We start from the raw sequence: 15,941 nt of genomic DNA, 5'->3' as shown, positions 1-15,941 counted from the left end.
AGCGCGGCGGAGCGAAGAGGCCCCACTCTCAACGGCTCCCCATGGCAGCAGCCCAGCGGCGGCCGCAGCCTGCCAGACACAGCGAGGGAGCGAGCGAGCGAGGAGCGAGCGCGGAGCCCGGGCCGGGGGGCGGGCTGGGGGGGGGCAAGGGGGAGGGGCGGGGGACGCACCACGCACGCACGCGGCGGCGCCGGCCAGATGTTCCCCCCCACCACCCGCGCGCCTCCCTCCCTCCCGGCGCTAGGCTGCTGCGATTGACCGAAAGCGGCCGGACCCGGCTCCCCGCCCGCCTCCAGCACGCAGTCTCCTCCAATAGAGCGGCGGCTTTTCAGGAGGGCGGAGGCAGTGGCGGGCAATCGTCGGACTGACAGGAGGGCCCAGCCAATGGGAAAGGCGAGCTGAAGCTGCCGCTCGCGCGTGCCAATCGCAAACAGAAACTGTTGGGATGGGCGCGTTCGGGCGGGGCTGGTAGCAAGGCAGTGCAGGCGGAGTCGTCGGGCGGGCGCAGCGGCGGTGGCGGCAGCGGCGCCCCTCTGGGGGACTTGGCCGTGAGAAAGTGAAAGGAGCCCGCGGGCGGCGGCGACAGCTGCGCTGGGAGGGGCTTGTTTCCAGGCTAGGAGGCCTCGCGCGCTCTGGGCGAGCGGAGCGAGCTTTTCGGTGTGCGCCTTGACAACCGTAAATACACTTTTAAGGGAAGTGGGGCTGGGCTGCTTGAAGTTACGGAGGTATCCGCGGAGGCAGGGCGCCCGGGACACACATGACCTAAGTCCGGCATGAGGTGGCTTCCCCTACTCTGGCTGCTGTGGGTGGCGACGCCCAGGCCCTCGTGTCCCAGAGCGCAGAGGGTAGGACTAAGGGACGTCCTCGCTCCGTCTGGCGCTGCCCCGTCAGCAGGTGCAGGTGCGCGTCGGGCTCAGCGGACGCCACTGGCTCCGACGGGCAGTTTCTGAGCGTCATTCGCAGGGCATCTTGTCACAGGCACGGCAGAGCGCCTGTATTTCTCGCAGAACCCTCATGTCACGTGTATTGCACTGTTACAAGTAGCCATTCCCAAGTGACCAAATTCTAGAGAACTACAGTGAAAGTAATACTTGTAGAAGCCATACCCTGATTTCTTAATTTGTACGTCTTCAAGCCACAAAATTAAAGTACGGAGGTTAGATTTAAGACTGTTGCACCGTTTCTCCCTTCCTTCAAATAAGTTTTTATTCGATTTCCATTCTTTGCAATTAAACGCTGTTCTTCACGGCCACCAAGAAAAGTAGAAACTTCTACTTCAAGAAGTTGGAAATCTTGAGGAGGCAAGACTTACAAGTAAAAAAGTTGAATAATGGCAGAAAATGGTTTACGAATGTAAAAGAGAAAATTGCAGAGTGAGGAATTTAGTACCCTTGTAATTGTCAAGGAAATGTGTTTATTCTTTGCTAACTGAACTGAGACTGGCAAGCCTGTTGCTAACCAACTTGCCAGGAGACCTTTCCACTGGGCAAAATGTGCTCTCACTTTGTTCCAGGTCAGATGGGTAAACCAAGTTGAAAGTATTGTTTAGGCAATCAGACATATTGAATTACTAATGAAGTAAAAAACAGGAGCCCTCGGGATTCCTGAAGCTGAAATGCTATTGGAATATCCTATTAGAAACAGTGGAGATATTCTCTACTGTTTCCTCAACCTTTTCATGTACCCATGAGATGATAACTGAGGTCAAGGCCATTCTATGAAAACCAGAGTTTTTTATTCCATGAAATGTATTCTATTCGTGCTTTTGCTGACTTCTGGATCTTTTAGTCTGTTGACAAAAGGCCAAATGTCAGTTGATTTGTTAGAAGTTAGGGAAGTTTATATATATTCTTGATAAAGGAAATACACTCTTTAAAAAAACAGGTGGAAAGAAGTACGTGCTTTGCCAACAAACAGGGAAAAAAATTGGAAAGAAATATTTGCATTCTCAGAGCTGTTTCTCACCTACTAAAAGTTTAAGGAAAGTAACAGATCTCTGGATAAAAAGGCAAAGTAATTAATAGTGTCAACATATTAAATAATAAGTTCATGAGAAAATTAGAACATTAAGATTATCCACAAAAAGCTTAGAAACTCAGCTCTGTAGCATGTAAAGTCACATCTCTAACAAAAGGCTTTACAAAAGGCACCCACAGGGAGAATAATAGCCCCGGAGATGTTTAGGGGTGGACAATGATGCATCACAAGTTATGAGCGTTGTTTTTTAGACATAAGAATCATCACTAGGATCCATTTTGAGGGCTGAGGACTTGTAGATTAAATAGAGATTTAAGGAAGCAAGTTTATAGACCTCAATTATTTAAAAGATTTTCTAAATTCATGAAAATGCATGAAATATTCATATACTGTCAATTAATAAAAACATTTCTGAAGTATTTATTGTGTTCAAGAAAGATACTCTGATGGAATACAGAAGGCAACAAAAAAGTATGTGACACTTTCTCTCCTTAGGGTTTAAATTTAGTCGGGAAAGGGCATACATGTGGAAAAACTAAATAACAATATAATAAGATGTGAATATCAGAGCTAAATGTGATATTAAATTTTTATAACTGTCTTGTCCCTGGTCTCTGATTGCTGTTGCATTTTCTCTGCCCTTTTTTTATATTAAAAAAAAATTTTAGGTGACATTTTTTGAAGTGTCACTGGAAAAATGATACTTGTAATCATGTTTGGAAAGTCATCAGCATACAAGTTGTAAATAAATAAGACTGATTTCAGAGGTATCATAATACAGAGTGATAACTATTTTTATTGGGCACCAATTGAAACCATAGAAGGTAAGTCACACTATAAAGCACCCCTTCAAGTAAGCCCCTCAAAGTAGGGACTGTTTACACAACAGGCTTAGCAAATTAGCAACATACAGAGCTACTTGACAGAGTTTGAGAGCCAGTAATCTTTTTTTCTCTCCCACAATGGAAAAAAATGCAGAAAGTATATATAGTCTCTAAACTATTAGAAAAATATAAAATTGCTTCCCTCTGGAGGAATCCTAGTCCTATACAGTTCCAGTTAACCCACACTTTTCTGGGAGTCCTGAAATTCAAAGTAATACTAGTCAATCTAACCACTTATGGTTAGACTTCCTGTCAGAGAAAGAGATGTATGTTTTACTGACGTGAATTTTGACTGATAACAGTTTAACACTCTAAAACATTAACGTACCAAATAAAATTTAATTTGATGAGCAATTCCATAAAGTGAATGTCTGATTTTTAAATGCGAAACACAGGTCAAATCTCTGGGGGGGAAAAAAATTAGTGTTCTTATTACACTTCATACAGTAGGTCATGTTGAAAAGGTTATCTATGAAATTAATTTTTGACTATTGACTTTTTATAAAAACTTCAAGTATAATTGGAATTTTTTTCTTAAAAAAATAGGGAAGCAAGCATTAATAATAAAAGAACAGGTACTCCAACATGTAATGTTTTAAATATCAGAACTATAAAGTGTGACAAAATGTGAGTAGAAATTAACCTGGTTTTGAATCTAGAGAAAAAAGACACTACAATGAACAAGTTGTTGAAGCTTCTGTTAAGCCCACTTTGGATATCATAGTACACATTAAACTCTGTTAACTTATTTCGAACCTCTCTCCCCCTCTGTCTCTCTCATTCTCTTCTTGCTTTTAGAAATGAACAGGCTGAAATGGCATAAGGAGAAGAGACACAAGCACCACTGCTGCTGCTAAGTCACCTGAGACAATGGTAAAAAAGAAAAAGGAGATGAGCACACTGCAACACTCGCCACTATAATGAAGGAGCATATTTCCTAAAGCATAGTTTATATACATACACACATATACGATAATCCCTAGCACATTATATACCAAATCATTTCTTGGGTTATAGATTCTACAGTACTTGAATCTATTAAATTCCTGAACTGTGATAAGTCATACATAAGGCGATAATTCATCCTGATTCTTAGCCCTAATGACAGAAATGTTATCAAAAACACTTGAGAAAAGATCCTTAGCAGGTATACACAGGGCGTTGGGAATAGACCCCCTATACTGGAAGCAGAGTGAACCTACACCAGTAATTCAAACCTGTTTGAGGTCTGTTAAATGGCGGAGAGGAACAAAAGATAGAGCCTTCCCAGAACTGTTTTTCCTGTATAGCCAGTTTTCAGTTGCTTACTGTAAATCAGGGCTTTTACATGACCACCATAAATCCAGAGACAGCATAATGGCTGAAGGAGGCTGATAGCTCAGGCTTGGTTGAGATCAAAACTGGCCACTTCAGAGAACTTAGAAAGCAAGCAGAGTCACCCAGCCCACACCTCTTTTCCTCTTTCTCTCTCTCCCTCCATCCCTCCATTAAATAGATTATGCCTTATGCATATATGGGAGGGGAAAAGGCGTGTAGTGACACTTTTTAGTTCACTTAGTGCTAAAATGCATTCATTATTCTATTGGTACATGATCCCAGGTAGTGTTCAAACCCCAGGTTGGCTGTCTTCCTACACAGAATGCCTTCCTGCCATCCACTGTTGTGCACTCAATCAGTTAAAAAGTACTTAAATACTATCCTAAACAAATTTGTATAGACAAGTCTACCACCCTTAAGAAAATCACACAGTTCCTCCAGAATCCAAATGTTAGAATTCTTCTGTTGTTTTGGAAGTTATATTAATTAAAAGATGCATTCATTTTATCTGTGGATTTTTTAGATTTAGTTTAAAAAAATAATCTGAAGAAACATGACTTTTCCAGATGAACAGATTCTGTTAAAGAAAGATTGAATGTGAACCTATGAAATTCAGGCCCCATTTTTAAAATAACATAAATCTTTGAGTAGTGATTGTTCTCAAATTCTATAAAATATATAGAGTGAGGTAATTTGTTTTTATCAAAATTAAAGAATAAAACTTCTAAATGTTTCAGTGTTCTTGATTATATTCAGTTGCTCAAATTTGGGTGCCAATGAACTCAGAAAAAGTGAAGTAAGAGAGATTACCAGAATTGGCACCACATACCTACTATGTGACAAGTGTTGTGTTTCTGACCAAAAGACAGAAATTTCTGTCTGCATCACAAAACAAGGATCAATTTTTCCTTCTTTTTAGGCCTGCTCCACCCTCAGAAGCAGAACATTCTTGGACTTGAAATTGGCAGAAAGAAAATGATATATCCAAATATTATTTACTGAGAACTGACAAATAAATAGGAGAAATATGGAGCTTCCCCCTTCATATTTAGGACTTCATTATACATAAAAGTCATTCTGAAGTCACTGGACAAAGATAGCATCTCATATTTCATTCATGGCTAATAAGTACATACAAACCTTATCAGAATAAAATAAAATTGTCCTAATAAAACCCTTCCTTATAAAGAAATTCTTATGAACTTAACACAAAAGTCTTGATACATACCGAAGTCAAACTATTCCTGGTAATAAGAGCAGACAGAAGGTTAAATCTCACTCCAGAAATTTACTTCGCCCTTAGCGATAACATGCAACTCAGGAAGTTACTTCCCTTACAAAGAACTAGCATTTATGCTCAAGACTAAAATGATTATTTTTGAAGTACCCATTTTACAATGCAAATGTGTATCTAAATTAAACTCAGCAAAAAAAAAAAAAAGCATTTTGAGTTGAAGCTGCAGTAATGACTTTATGGGAGACAATAGGAAAAGCAGTTCTTGAATATGAACTCAGAAACAGATTTCAAATTCCTTCTAGGTGTCTTAAAGATTTCTTTGTTCCCCTGACTCTATACCTTAATGTTTTGGCACATGTTTAACTGAGAACCCATTGCTCTGAAGTTGTTTTAGAAAACTAAGGCAGTTCAGTAAGATCATAGCAGAAAAAAAAGAGGGTAAAAACCTGACAGCTTATCTACTTGCCAAACCATGCCTTAGCACTTGGAATGTGGAACAGATGCAGGAACAGAGGCTTTGACTAAAGCAGAACGGCAACAAAAGTCTTTGTAACAAAGACACATGCACCGGAGAGCATTTTAGACATAGACAAATGACAGAGAAAAGAAATCTAAGGAACAATAACCTTAGAAAGGAGAGGTAGGGTGGAAAAGGAAAGTGAGAAGGTGGTGGCAGTGGAGAAGCGTGATTGAAATGAGGTGGAGAGAAGGAGCAGTCCCCACAGGAAGTGTGTGGTACAGGCCTGGGTGGTGGAGATGGTGCCGGTGGAGGTGGGGGCAGCAGAAATGTGAATACAACCAAGAGGTCAATGTTTCTTCCTGGGCTCTGCTGATCCTATGCCACTATTATTTGTTAAATCATATCTTGCCCGTTGTCCTTAAATAATGCTTTATGAAATACCTAGTCCCAAAATAAAGAGGATAGAATACACTTGGTATTTAACTCTACAGACACTGAAAGAATGTATTAGTCACTCAGTCATATCTGACTGTGTGTGACCCCTTTGGACTGTGGCCCACCAGGTTCCTCTGTCCATGGTATTTCCCAGGCAGGAATACTGGAGTGGGTTGCCGTTTCCTTCTCCATGGGATTTTCCTGACCCAGGGATAGAACCGAAGTCTCCTGTATTGCAGGCAGATTCTTTACCATCTGAGCCACCAGGGAATTCCAGAGATTGAGTTGCCACAATCAAGGCAGCAGTGTGTGTGTGTGTGTGTGTGTGTGTGTGCTCATGCACCCTCATGTGCATCTAGATCATTGGTTTGGCCTGTTTTTCTGATGAGAGACCTGCTTGGTATAAACCCAAGTTTTCTTAATATAGAGTTAGAACTTCATAGCACTCTCATTACATAGATTTAGGTTGATCTTATAGAGAAACTGTGGGAGTGTACAGACATTTCATTGAGAAATGCAACCTATTCATTAACCTAACTAATCATATCTCATTCATTCAACAGTCACTAAATAACATACATAGGGCCTGGTACTGGGCATATCAGCCCAGATACAGCCCATATAAAACATCTGACCTGCATCATAACCAGGTAGAGAAATTAGCAATGGAAAAAAAGAGGGTTGAATGACTTCAATAAAAAAAAAATTCCCATGATCTAAGATACTGACTATTTTTGTTTACTATCTTCCTTGACGAGAACACCTCCAGGATGAGAACTTCTTCTATGACATTAATAATTGTACCTTTAAAGCACTGGAATGGTAGTTGGCACATAATAAGAGTTCAAGAAAGATTTATAGGCAGGAAAGGAGGGATGGAGGGGACAAGGAAGGGAGGAAGAGAGAGATGGAAAGAAATAGCTTATAACTGCCTTTTTCGGAGGCTGGAGGAAATAATAGTGTTCAACTGTTCCCTTCAACGTCAGGAAAAGCTTATTCCATGGACTACCGGAAAAATGTCCATTTACTTTCTTAGAGGTACACTGACCCAGTATAGAGATAACCCAGGTGGATGTGGTAGACCTTACTCTTGGTAGAATCAGCAATTCTCCAGCACATGTGAAGAGTATTTCATCTGTGAGGCATTCTAGAAGTGATTTACTCCTCAACACATCTCTTCCAGACATTGGATGTGTTATAGTTTTTGTTACTTGGAGGAGAATATTGATACAGAATGGCTTATCCGAGGCCTCGAATTAAGACGGACACATTGCAGGACTAGTCATCAATTCCTTAGGTCACTTCTCTTCAGTGAAACTAAAAGAAAAACCTTCCCTGTTTTTAAACAAATTTAAATCTACTAGCTTTGAAAAAATACAACCTATCAGGTCTTTCTCCTTAATGAAAAAGTCATTAATGATCTCAATTGAACCATACAGACAAGCTAAAAATATAATGAACAAAGTTATTTCTGACTTTTCAAGGGTAGCTTCAATTAAAGACATATGCCATTGGTGGATGTAAATGAAGATGCCTCCAAGGAAGAGATGTTTTCCTTCTGGACATCCTATTAAGACGGTAGGGTCCTAATAACAGTAAATCTGGTGCAGAGGTATCTATAAAACTGTTTATATGGGTGCATCCTGTGACTATGAAAGATACAAGATGATATTTTCATTTGCATGGTTTGCTGGGTTTTATTTGGCAGATACAATAACACAGGCTACGCAGAGCCCATAAAACAAAGTGAGAACAGCAGCTCATTTGGTGGCAGAACGTAATAGTTATGGCTAAAGGGCTTACATAATTCATCTCAAACCCTTATGTCTATATTTACTGTTGTTTAAATGAAAATCAAGCTCTCATGGCCATAAGGAGGGATCTGGTTAGAAACTGGGTTGAGATCCTTTCTTCTTCCACAGCTTCTGAGACAATCAATCATCAACACTTAAAAACAGCTAGAGAAATATCCAGGAATAAGCAATAGGTTACCTAAGCACATTAGTACTTCATGTCTCCAATCCCGCTTCTCTAAACAACTCTAAAACTCCCACAGATGAGGGTGAGTGGAGAGAGAGGCCCTGTTCTTTATCCTGACTCAGAACTCCTAGTTAGACTCAGGGAAGCCATAAGCAATTGTAAGCCATAAGAAATAATATTTAGCTTTCAGATGATGTTTAGTGCAAGATAATATTTTGTGGGGGATGGGGTCCAGCAAAAAGGGGGCAATATAAAAGCAAGGTTGAGGCATGTGTCATTTAATACTATTAAAAGTATCTCTATTTAGATCATATTTCTAAAATAAGATTTTTAAATTCAGGATTTTTAATCACTTTACTCATGTTGTGTTGTAGGAATGAAACTTTGGCCCTCAATTGTGACTGCTCATTGCAAAAGACTGCAGATTTTTCTGTTTTAGGGGATAATGTTTGGTTTGTTTTGTTTTTTTTAAATAGGATCTGAAATAGAGTTTGTTAAAGAGAAGTTTTCACCATATTATCAAATGTATTTTAGATAAAATTTAAAAATATCAATGATTATCACACCAATTTAGTGAAAATGGAGTTATATGACTGAGAACAGCTGTGTAAAATAACATTATATCTTTATTCTCTGCAGATCTCATAGAGGTGGTATATATAAATATTGATATGTACAGATACATTTTATAATGTTCATTATAATTACATGCCATCCAATTAGATAGAAATTTTTAATATTTCTGGGTTATTGAAATATTTGTAATTAAGGTGGTCTTGAAAAATAAAAGAATTAACTCAATCATTTTAAGTGACTAGCTCACCTTTTCCATGTAAGTTGCAAAAATATGAAAATAAATAAAAACATATGGCCTAAATTTTACCCACCATGAGCAAGTAGCTATTTTTGAAACTGGGTTACTCCTCTTGATTTTAAAAATTCTGTGTTATTTTTAAGTAAATTAATATGATTATTAAAAGTGATCAAGTCTAACTTTCCAGATTTGAAGATTTTATGCCAGTTAGGATGTCACTACATATATACATGCACCAATCTGGAGGGTAAAGATGAATTTTTTTAAGTTATTCTAAACCACTACTAACTGCAAGTAAATAATTCATTTTCTATCTAATAAGATAATTGATAGACTTAATCTTGCTTTGGTATAAGCCCACGCAGTTTGTGTGTGTGCATGCACACACACATGTGCACAAGCATAGATTTAATTGCATATTCTTCAAGTTTAATAGGAAACAACTACAAGGAAAAAAAGAAACGTTAAAAACAAATAAGATATTATACATTTTCATTTGAAATTAAAATGTCATTGTCATAAACATATTATAGCCTTGTGTATTTACTCTTGTTGGGGAGATGTTTCATTACTAATCTATATTCATCTTTCAATCAGTTGATTTTCATGGCCTTCTAGTGGCTGCAGGGAAAATCTGACAAGTAGAAAGGAAAATAAGTGGTAAGCTAACCCTGATTAAGAGAATTTCAAAAAGAAAGAAAAGATCCAAAGGGCAGAAAAACAAAGGAGAATGGAGAGAACCAATTAAAATTAGGGAAAGTTTTAGGAATAAGACAATTATGCAAGTTTGTGGTTAATTCATTTTTCCCAATATATAATTTTTATTTGGAAAGTTATCCTTTATTATTTTAATCTAAAAGAAAATCTCCCTTTACTAAACTAAAAACAATCACTTAATGGTTTGTAAACTTGTGTAGTCAAATTCTAAAATCTTGACAGCTAAAAGGGCTCTGCTGCTTTGGATTGCCACTCCACTGAGAGGTGTGTGGATTTCTGAAACAGGAGAGAAACCAGTAAGAAAACAAAGCAAAGTTTTCCATTCAAAGGCATTCCAGCATGAAGAAGCATCACTTTCTGAACTGCCTGTTATCAAGGCAACTAGATGTTAGTTTGGTCCAGATTCTGTTATCATAGGTGGGTAAAAGGATTGATTTGTGCTTTTCTCCCATCTCCATGCTATGTGCCTTCAAACTTCACCTCATCACAAATATTTTTCTTTTCAGTCTTTTATTTTTGAATTCTTAGAGCATATTATTATTATTATTTTTAGTATTGCAGTCTCCAATAGTCCTTATTTTCACTCAAAATTACAATACAGGGGACTATGGCCAATGCTACACAGATGGCCAAACAGATAATAAAGACTCAGTTCATGAATAATATCCACTCAGAAAGAGGACAAAAGCAACAGGAAAAAAGAGCCCAAATTGGACAAAATGTGCATGCTATATTTAAAAAAACACACACGCGGTCATTGTCAGAGATCATTAAGGGTGCCCTGTAGTTTTAATAATATGCCAGTGGCACCAATTTGATGTGACTGTTTGCTCTTATAGTCAATAAAAAAAGTCATAACTGCTATCAAATTTAAATTTAATTTATTTTCTACACAGCCTTTTCTGTTTTCCTTGTTTTTTTTCTTTTATAACATTAACACTTTTTTTGTTAAAAAATGTGTGAAAGATTAATTTGTAGAATGAGGGGAGCTGTGGGTGCACAGCACAGGACAGATGGCGTGGGTGGGACGTGACAGTTTTCGTCTGTGGCATCATTTTGTTGTTGCTATTGCAAGTGAGCAAAATACAGCTACTGCCACCACGATCGTTTCTTGGAAGACCCTCTGATAAGGTGTGTTGCTTTTCTTCATGTCCAGGCCTGCCACATGGGGACTCAGCCACCCTCTACCCTGTAATCAGCCTGCTCATGATCATTGTTAGTCAGCCTGAGAGCCCTGGAATTTTAAAATTGCATTTATATGGAATTCCAGGGGACTTTGGTATACAACAAAATGAAATATACTCTTTCTTGGTGAGCTGACTGTTTTGAAATGAGTTAATGATCTGTCTTCTCTGAGAGCCTGTATTGTAAACCCAAACACATGAAACTATAGATGTAGAAAAAGAATGATTTTTTTCTTTTAAGGAGAAAATCTGTTGGTTTTTTTTTTTTTTTTTTTCGGTCCCAGTCTAAAATTCACACTCACACACAACTACATTCAAAGAGAGGGAAAAACTGTGCAGATTTATATTCAAAGTTTTGATTTTTACCTTGGAACAGCCCTAATTTACACATAAGTGTTGTAGGAGTTCACTATTGTAAAGGTTCTTATTGAAGAATAAAGCAATTACCACAGAAAATCACTGTCATATGGCACACACAGACATTCTGAGAAAAAGTAAAACTTTGAGAAGGAGGAAAAGGGGAATTCAGGACAGCATGTGGGAGGGAAGATTCGAGTTCTTTTTATGCACAAAGAGATCCATTAACAATATCTTTATCAGTTTCCTTCTTCCTTGTTAGCTGAACCGATTTGCAGTGCCCAGAATATGTGAATGTGATTGCAATTAAAAGACGGGGGAGTAAATAAGGGAGCGCAAATCAACATGGTTGGTAATTCACGGCAAGACAAAATTTGCCTGAAGAGAAATGTTCACAAAACCTTTCTCTCAAACTAGTGCTTCTGTCAGAGGAAGGCAAAATGGTCCACAGAAGGATGTTAGCAGCCATCGAGTGAAATGTGTAATTCTTCTGCAGTCATGAGGCTGCTTCAGACTTGAGATGAATGTATTCTGATGGGTAGGCTACTGCTATTCGTGTCATTTTATAGTATTATGTTATTTTCATAATTCAACTGTAAGCTTTCTCAGAGAGATTTCTCCACATCAGGCAGCCCTCCACAAGTGTACTTCGTTGGCAATTAGCACTCTGGGGTCAGGGATATGGGGAGGGGCCGTAGTGGAGGCAGCATCACAGAGTGGTTACTAGTGTGGGGTTCGGGGGCAGACCATTTGCACCGGATGTCTGGCTGCCCCTAGCTATGTAACTGTAACTAGGTTACTTTAATGTGTCCAAGCCTTAGTGTGTTTTAAAAACATGTAATAAAAACAGAGATAACAATAATACCATGTACCTTCACTATAGAGCTAGTGGTGGAATTAAAGAGATCTTTGTGAAGCATCTGGACAGTTCCTGGCAGGCAGTTAATTAGTCCTCATTTCCTAGGAGTCCCTTTTTGGACTTTGCTAGTACCTCATGCCCAAGGGCACACAAAACTTCAAATCTTTGGTGTGAAACATTTCTTCCTCTGTCTCATCAGGAGGTAGTAGGGGAAAATACAGTTTTGGAATATACATGGGTGCATGGGGAATGAGGAAGAAGTGGATACGATTTGAAAACCAAATATACAGGGACTTCCCTGGTGGTCCTGTATAGTTAAGACTTCGCCTTTCAATGCAGGGGGTGCAGGTTTGATTCCTGGTCAGGACGCTAAGATCCCATATGCCATGTAGCCAAAAAACCAAAACACAGAACAGAAGCAGCATTGTAACAAATTCAATAAAAACTTAAAAATCGTCCACATTTTAAAAAAATCTTAAAAAAACCAAATACACAGTGTTATATGGGGGAAGAGTGTCACCAATGTCACAGGAAATCCGGGGGAAATCTGGTGTATGTGTCATATGCCTGTAAAACAGAGTTCACAGAAAGGAAATGTGATGATAAAAGGTGTCTCAGTTCAGTTCAGTTCAGTTCAGTCGCTCAGTCATGTCCGACTCTCCGCGACCCCATGAATCACAGCACGCCAGGCCTCCCTGTCCCTCACCAACTCCCGGAGTACACTCAAACTCATGTCCACAGAGTCGGTGATGCCGCATATCTAATTTAAAGAGTTATCTATTTTGTATGTATTTGTTCTGCCAGACTTTCTCTACGATTTAATATAGTAGTGGGCAATCTAGAAATGGAGGCCAGCAAGTTCTTGTTGTTCCCTCAAACACATGTACAGACATAAACAGACTCAGAAGAGAGAGTTTCTACCCATAAATCAGTATCACAACAATAGCACTGCTGGTATTGAAACAACCAAAACAATTGCAGAGCTTGTTACTTTTATGTGCATGTAATTACTCATTCCTATGAGTCTTTATACACAAGTGTAAAGAATCCTCCGGAGAAGGCAATGGCAAGCCACTCCAGTACTCTTGCCTAGAAAATCCCATGGACGGAGGAGCCTGGTAGGCTGCAGTCCATGCAGTCGCTACGAGTCAGACATGACTGAGCGACTTCACTTTCCCTTTTCACTTTCACACATTGGAGAAGGAAATGGCAACCCACTCCAGTGTTCTTGCCTGGAGAATCCCAGGGAAGGGGGAGCCTGATGGGCTGCCCTCTATGGGGTCACACGGAGTCGGACACGACTGAAGTGACTTAGCAGCAGCAGCAGCAGCAAAGAATCCTCATTCTTTCATTGTTGTCTGATGTAGTTTTGTTTCTGTCCAAAGTGTTGGAGAATAGTTAACTCACTAACTCCAGGGGAATTCTGATGTGCTGAGATTAGGGTGAAAATGATAAACTATATGAACCTCATATTCTTAAAATATATTGAAAAATTATGCATATGTACACAGATGTATATCTAGAATTGCATTTTGTACAAGTCAATTCTTCCTTCACAGTAAGAAACTTGTACTTATTAAAGGTAATAAAGGTTTTTCAAGGTCTATCCCAATAGCTGTTCTTCCTTTTTTCTTTAGCAATAAAACTCAACTTTTACTAGGTACATGGCAGCTCAAAATGAAAACTACATTTTCCAGCTTCCTTTGCAGCTAGATCTATCTATGTGATAAGATTGGGACAATGAAATATAAATAGAAGTGTTTTGTGGCAGATTATAAGAAGCCCCTTATAAAAATAGTCATTCTCTCTTTTGACCCCTGTCTTCTTTGTCCCTTTCTATTGTTTGGAAAGTGGATGTGATGGTTGGCGCTCAGGTTGATATAACGGTCCATGAAAATGAGAGCCACACTACGTGGAGGGTGTAGAGGTGAGCTGGAGAAGCTTCTGAATTGTATGATTTGCTAAAGTAAGCGTATCAGCCCATGACTGCTTACTTCTCAGCTTTGTTTCTATAAGAGAGAAATCACGTTTATCTTGTTTGCTGCTGCTGCTAAGTCACTTCAGTCGTGTCTGCCTCTGTGCGACCCCATAGACGGCAGCCCACCAGGCTCCCCCGTCCCTGGGATTCTCCAGGCAAGAACACTGGAGTGGGTTGCCATTTCCAAGGTCTGGTTATTGAGAGTTTCTTCACATGCAACTGGTTTTTATTCTCACTGATGCTTTATGTATGCCTTTTCCTAAGGCACCATGGAAGGTAGGAGTATATTGAAAGAACCAATTCCCTAGCTACATTGGCTTAACTTTTAAAAAGTTAATTTCTGACCTAGTAGTGTACTGTGTACTGGTGGGGTTGGAGGACAGACATGGAACCCCTGTTCCATGCAGATATTCTGACACCAAAGCCTGTGCCATTGTCTATACATGATCTCCCTTGTCTCAACAGAATAGAAAGAGAGTGTGTAGGATCAGACATAGGAAATTTTTAATGGTATAAGCCTGGAGTGGCATTTGACACTTAAGCTCACATTCCATTAGCTAGAACTCAAATGGTCCGAAACTAACTACAAGAGAGCCAGAAATGTAATTTATCTGTGTTCCCAGGAAGAAGAGAAGAAACAAGAGCACTAGCTCTGCCTTTACCTAAAAAATACACAGAAAATATAGCTTCCAAAACTCCACTTCTGACTTACATTTTAGAGGCCAAATTAAACAAGGACTACACAGTTCATTGTGTAGCAAAATACTCTTCAGAGGTCATTTTGATGTTGAAACATCTAAGAGTCATAGATTTCTGATTATGGAAGATGAGTTCCTCAAACAGTGAAGCTTCATTCACAAGCCCTGGCCACTACTGTTCTTTTGATTCCTTTTATTGCTCTTTCTCCTTCCTCGTTCAAGTGCTTTTCTTGTGATGAGGGGGTAATTCTTTAACATCTATGGAAGATGTTAAGGAAAGTCTCCATAGGCTTTGTATTGCTGGGCAAAACAGTTAAACATGCATTTTAAGTGATGGTCTGGGAATATGATGCCGGAGATAACAATGGATCATTAAGGCAGAGCCTCTCCATTTCCTCTTACACTGCTGTTGTGTATTTTGTAGGCTTTGTGGTTATGTACTAACTGATACTCGTGTAAAAGAAGATCATTTAGGATATTTTTAATATGATTAGACCCTCCGAAAACATATTGAGAGAGAGATGATAGATAGATAGATCAATAGGGCTAAGTGAGTGGGTGGGCAGGTAAGTATGTGAACAGATGAATAGATATACAAAAAAAAACCTCTTTTTCCTTGGAAGATTAATCAAGATGGTTTTACTGAACCAACATTTCCCTCAAATTCTGGGTAATTAGTTATGATAACCCATTTGAGGGAAATGGTTGGGATAAAGAATAATAGATCCAAGAGGAATAAAGTCCAAGATCCCCTTTTTTCATAATTACTAGTTGTGGCCTGCATAATGGGCTTCCAAGGTGGCACTAGTGATAAAGAACCTGCCTGGGTTCGATCCCTGGGTTGGAAAGATACCCTGGAGGAGGACATGGCAACCCACTCCAGTATTTTTGCCTGGAGAATCCCATGGACAGAAGAGCCTGATGGGCTACAATCCACGGGGTCTCACAGGGTTAGACACAACGGAAGCAACTTAACTTGCAAAGCCTGCATAATAGGACAAATTATTTCATTACACTTTGTTTTGAAAATCCTTTTAAAAATTT

The sequence above is a fragment of the Moschus berezovskii genome, chromosome 17 (genome assembly GCF_049115385.1).
Source record: "Moschus berezovskii isolate FMDL1 chromosome 17, NW_MosBer_1.0, whole genome shotgun sequence".
Lineage (NCBI taxonomy): Eukaryota > Metazoa > Chordata > Mammalia > Artiodactyla > Moschidae > Moschus > Moschus berezovskii.
This window is presented reverse-complemented; position numbering follows the sequence as displayed.